The sequence below is a fragment of the Furipterus horrens genome, unplaced genomic scaffold (assembly GCF_987537825.1).
Source record: "Furipterus horrens unplaced genomic scaffold, mFurHor1.1.pri manual_scaffold_10, whole genome shotgun sequence".
NCBI classification, from domain to species: domain Eukaryota; kingdom Metazoa; phylum Chordata; class Mammalia; order Chiroptera; family Furipteridae; genus Furipterus; species Furipterus horrens.
The window spans coordinates 66,961,563-66,967,562 of record NW_028327180.1 but is presented as its reverse complement, the minus strand read 5'-3'; positions in this window follow the sequence as shown (position 1 = coordinate 66,967,562).

The window sequence follows — 6,000 nt, the reverse complement described above, 5'->3', positions numbered from 1 at the left end:
TGGGGCAGAGTAATTCCTGTGGGTGGGGCTATGGCTTCCCCTCTGGTTGATCCCACTTGGAGGGGAGTGGTCTGCCTGAGCAGGATGGTTCCTGCAGTATGGGGGATGACTTAGCATGGGGATCCCATCAGCTGCTCCCTCAGTTCTCTGTCTAAAGCCTCCATCTCCAAACTCTTCTCAAGTGCCTTTGGTCCACTCTGCCCTCCTTCTGCCAGACCCCAGGGTAAGTGGATGCAAACAAAATTTTTTGTGTTCTTAAAGCTCTCTGTGATTCCAGCCACCTCTCCCTAGAAGGCAGAAACCCTGTCACTTTTCACAGCTGGATGCTACCTGGATTCCTCTCTGGTTCTGATGCTATAGGCTGGGGAACCCAGCTTGGGGTTTAGACCCCACATTTCTCAGGGGGAACCCCTGGGCTGCTGATATTTCCCTCTGGCACTTCAGCTGCTGCCTGTGGGGGCCCAGCCAGCCCTCTCATGTCTTCTCCACACTCTGTACCAGTCATGTTGTGATGAAGCAGTTTCTTCTTTCTGTTTGTGGTTATAAGGCTTCTCTCCAGCTATTGTTCAGTTGGTTTTTCTGGATAACTTCTCCACCATTTAGTTGTAATTCCAGGTTGGTCCTGGGGGGAGCTTAGTGTAGCTTCCACTTACTCCTCTGCCGTCTTAGATCTCTGCAAAAGCTACTTATACTTTCAAATTCTCCATATTTTTACATTTACTGGAGCTCTTTATTTCTTCATGTGGATTTAAGTCTAATTTCCTTTTATTTCAGCCTAAAAAATTCTCTTTTTAGTGCTGTAGGGCATGTCTGCTGGATACAAATCATCTCAGTTTTTGTTTATCTGGAAATGTCTTAGTTTCTCAGTTTGAGGATAGTTTTATTGGGTACATAATTCTTTTCTAGTCTTTTTCATTGAGCACTTTTAGTATGTCATCCTCTGGCTTCTGGCCTCCGTTGTTTCTAAGGAGAAGCAGTTGTTAATTTTACTGAGGGTTCTTCACTGCTTTCTCTTGTTACTTCCAAGATTCTCTTCGTTTTTTGACAGTTTGACTATGGTTCAGCTAAGTACAAATCTCCTTGAAGTTAGTTCAGTGTCTAGGATATGAAAATGTTTTTCATAAAATGTGGGATGTTTTTGGCTGGTAGTACTTAAAATGTTCTTTCTGCCCTTTTCTCCACTCCTCTGAGATTCCCATTGTGTTTGGCACCCCTGGTATGTTGCTATGCTTGACAGTGTCTCACTGGTCTCTGAGGCTCTGCTAATTTTTCTTTATTCTTTTTTCTGTTCTTCAGACTGGATCATTTCAACTGAGCTGTTTTCAAGTTCACTGATCTTTTTTCTTCTGTTAGTTCAAATCTGCTGTTGAGCTCAAGTAAATTTTGTTACTGTTTTCTTTAACTCCCTAACTTCTATTTGGTTCTTTTAAAAATATATATAATTTCTATCTCCTTACTGATAGTTTCTGTTTGGTGAGACATCATTCTCATAATTTCCTTTATTCTTTAGACACAGTTTCCTTTAGTTCCTTGAACATATTTACAATAGTTGATTTGAAGTCTTTATTTGGTCTTCCTCAGGGACAGTTTCTATTGACTGCATTTTTTGGTCTGCATTTGGGTCATATATTCCTTTTTCTTTGCATGTTATATAATTTCTGATTGAATACTGGGCATAATATGATGTGTCAACTCTGAAAATCAGATTACCTCGTCCCCAGGGTTTGTAATTGTTGTTATTGCTATTTATGTATTGACTTTCACGGACTAATTAAGTAAAGCTGTATTCTCTGTCATGTGTGGTCACTGAAGTCTTGGTTAGCTTAATAGTAAGTTTATGATTAGACATAGATTTCTTTTAATGCCTTGAACTAATATGTTTCCAAGCCTTTGTTGAGTGCTGTGTATGAGATGGGGAGAGGGAGAGGAACAGAGAGAGAGAGATTGAGATTGTTTGGTCATGTTTTCAGTGCTCCAGCAGGCAATTTATAACTGTGCCTTAGCCTTCACTTCTTGCATAATTATCAGTCAGGAGTCAATGCTTAGGGCCTTCTCAGGTCTTTCCTGCAAATGCAGAAAGCTCTGACACACACAGGAACTTCTAGATTCCCAGGAACATGTTCAAGTTTGTCAAAGCCCTCATGGGTGTATCCTTCCCCACATGTGTCCTTTTAAGTTGTTTCTCACTCTCTTATTGCTTCAGGAAGCTGCAATGTTAACCAATTATCATTGATTGCCTATAGCAAGTAGGGCTGTTTACAGATTAAGCTTGCCCCAGGTCGAATAAAGACACACCCTGAGGCTGGAGAGTTTCTGTGAGCTGCCAGGCAGGTCAAATAGTGGCACTTCTCTCAGGCTGAAAACTTTGGGGAGCTCTAAACCCATTCTGCTTCTTTCTGTGGCTTCTGGTGGTCACAGGTACTGTAGTCATGTTGGTTTTCAAAGCTGCAACAGGGACGGGGAGTGAGAGTGGGATCAGGGCAAGTTAAAATGCACTGGCTTTTCCTGCTGAGATTCAGCTGTTTTTCTTCAATAAACACTGTGTGGCTTGTTGAAAGCCTTTAGTTAACTTCCAAATTCTTTAAAAAGTTTATTTTGCCTTTGTTCTCATTGCTTTTATGGAGAAGCAGATTTTAGGCAGTCTTTATTCTTCCCCTATGGAAATAGAAATCCTTTATTTAGTAAAACCATACATTTACACCGATACTCTGGAGTTGATCCAACAGTACTGGTCTTGTTTTTTAAAAAATAATCTTTCCCCTTTCCGGATGTGCAAACATCTTTCTTCAACAGTGAGAAACTCCAGTCTTATTATCTACAGTATATGTATGTGTGTGTTTGAGTTTGATATAAAGTGTTTTCAAAATTGCTAACCCACATCCCTATGAGAAACATTTATTTCATTTACTTTTAAAAAGATGACTGGCTGCTGTGTCGAGAACAAACTGTGAGGGGCAGGGCCAACTCAGGGCACAAGGTGCTTACTCATTTAGGTTTGAGATGATGGTGGCTTGGACCAGAGCAGTGGTGGTTTAGCTGCTGAGACCTGGTCAGATTCTGGATATGTTTTGAATGTCGAACCCATAGTATTAAACTGATGGATTGGATGCATGATGTGAGATAAATAGAATAAATGATGATGCCAAGATTTTGCCTGAGCATTTGGAAGAATTGAGTTGCCATTAATTGAAAGCCTATTGGAGGTGCAGGTTCGAGAGAAAGATTGGTGTTGGTCATTTTAAGTTTTAAATGTCTATTAGATATTCAAGTGCAACTATGTGTCCAGTAGGCAGCTTAATGAGCTAGGAGTTTAGAAGCAACATGGTCTAGAGACTTACTGAGGAGTAGCGTCTACATGTTTATTAAAGTTGGCATCAGGGCACCCCTTCTATCCTAAAAACTTCCAGTATGCTCCAGCCCACCTAGATCTACTGTGTGTATCTCTGTCAAAAGGCTTCTTCTTTCTTCCTTTTTCTTTCAATTGTACAAGGCAGCTCTGTTGGTGCACATGGCAAGCCAGTAGCTGGTTTGCCCTGGAATAACCCCCAGTTAGTGACTTTCAGGAGTCTGTATGGACATACATACTCCAGCTCCCTTGTCCCTCAGGTGGGACAATTCTGAAACATATTTTGCCAAATTTTCCAGTCTCCCTATGGAATTGAGCCCCAGTTGCCTACTAGGGTTGCTGGTTTAAGGACTCAGTCTGCACTGGCTGTCTTCACTATATCATTCCCGTGGTCTCCCACTGCTCACTGTTGCTCGAATCATTGTTTTAGGTTCTGCTGCTGGGAGAACACAAACTAAGATAATAGCTTTAAGGCTGTGAGACTGGATGAGCTCACCAAAAAGGGGGTGCAGAGAAGAAAGGAGGTACAGACACATCCTGAGCACCGAAGCACTGCTGCATCCACGGGCAAGGGAAATGGACACCAGTGAAGGATGCTGCATGTGCAGGGAGAGGGCTGCAGGTTGTTGGGAAAGTTGAAGGACAGAAGAGGCAAGACAGCTGTGGGTCTATGCAAAAGTGACATACTGATGCACCGTGGAATTTCAGGAGTCCCAGAGAGAAGGCATGAGGGAAGTAGACAACTGAAAAAGTGGTAGAATCAATGGACTGAAATTCTGGTGGGCTCAAAGAATTGCTGGGCTTAAAGACCCCAGGAGTGAAGTAGAGAGACTTCAAATGGAACTCATGGAGGGCTGAAGTTATTGTTATTAAAAGGACTGAATTGAGGAGTAAGACTACGGAGTCTGTTCTCACTGGAGGAAAAGAACAAGGAGCTGAGAGGCCAGGAGTTTGTATTCGATCATCATTTGGGATACTGAAATCATTATCCATGACTATGAAGGTAATATTGGAGAATGATAGTGAACTGGGAAATGAGAAGGTCAATGAACAAGGGAAGGGGCCAGGCTGGGGGCTAATAATTGCCACAAGAAAGAGTAGACAGAAGCTAGGAGACTTTTCTTTAACAAACACATAGTACCTACTCTGTGTCAGGCCGTTCTAGTTTATGTCATTCAATCTGCCTAACCACCCTGTAAGATAGGTACCATTTTTACCTACTTTTACAAATAAGGAAACAGAGGGTAAATGACTTGCCCAAGGTCGCAGAACTAGTGAGTGGTGGGGCTAAGATCTGAGCACAAGTTTGGCTCATCTTCACCTCCATCCTGTGATGCCTGTTCATTCCAAGCATGAAGGAGGGGGATCCAGTGGAGGAGAATGGGGTGAAGGATGATCGAGCAGCAGCAGTGAAAAGCAAGGGCACGCACCCCACCTTCCACACCCAGTGAGACAAGGGGACCAGGAGACCAAGCAGCCACTCTCAGTAGGGCTGCGAGGGAAGCACATCCTTGGGGGAAACCAGACTCGAAACTGTGAAGTCTGTTTAGAATTTTTGCATAGCCTATGTTTTGTCCTGTACTGCTGTTTTTGGTCATTTCTAATTGAAATGTCCAGAGCTTTCAGAAACACGCTGATATTAGGTAACTGGTTTTATTATTTAATGGAAATGTTTCATCTTTTGCTCGAGTTTAATTTTGATCTGAGGAAAAGTAACATTAAGAAAATCTTTTATTCTTTGCAATGTTATGAGTTTGCTAAAGCTAGGAGAGTGTATTTTATCAAATAATGCCCAGTTAGGTGTCTATCAGAAAATTTCCCCTTTGGCTTTACTATGTTTATTTAGAAACAGATTTCTCTTTTTCTGAAATAGTCTTGCACTCTTGGGATAAAAATAGCTTGGTTAACTGTTATACTTATTTTAATTTGGCTGGAATAGACTTGCTCCTGAGAAATTCCTGGAGCTGTGCTCTGAGTGAAAATTGGTCTGTTTTTCTCTCGTGGTACCTTTGTCAAGGTCATGCTACTTTGGTAAATGTGGGTAATTTGAGTTTTTCGAATCTAATTGGGATGACTGAACATGGTCATAAGAAGGGGCCTTGGGCAGGAGCAGGTGGCTGGAGTGATGGCTATGCTGCTTGGCCCTGCATCCATAATTGGCAGAGGGTCTAGACCAGCACTTTTCAACCAGGATTCTTCCCGGGAACCATAGAACACAGCACAGAAAATACAGTAGTCCCTCTCTATATCACGGTTCACTTATCACAGCCTCACTGTATCACAGGATTTAAAAAAATATTAATTTATTTATCGTGGATTTTTCGCTATATCGCGGGGTTTTGCTGTACAGTACTGTATACATATGTTGTCAGTTATGTAGGTTTAAGAGTGTAGAATATGTTTAAGAACATAAGTAGTCTTTATAAAAGTGTGGAAAAGATTAATAAGGGACTGGGAACAGTTTATAAGTGTGTGGGAAGGGTTTATAAAGCCTTAAAACATATATAAATACTAAAATAAATGTAAGGTTCCTACTTCACGGATTTTTACCTATCGCGGGGCGTACATAAGGGAGAAACAAGATGGCGGAGGAGTAAGTGGAAGCTACACTAACCTCCTCCCAGAACTAGTCTGGATTATTTACAACTTAATTT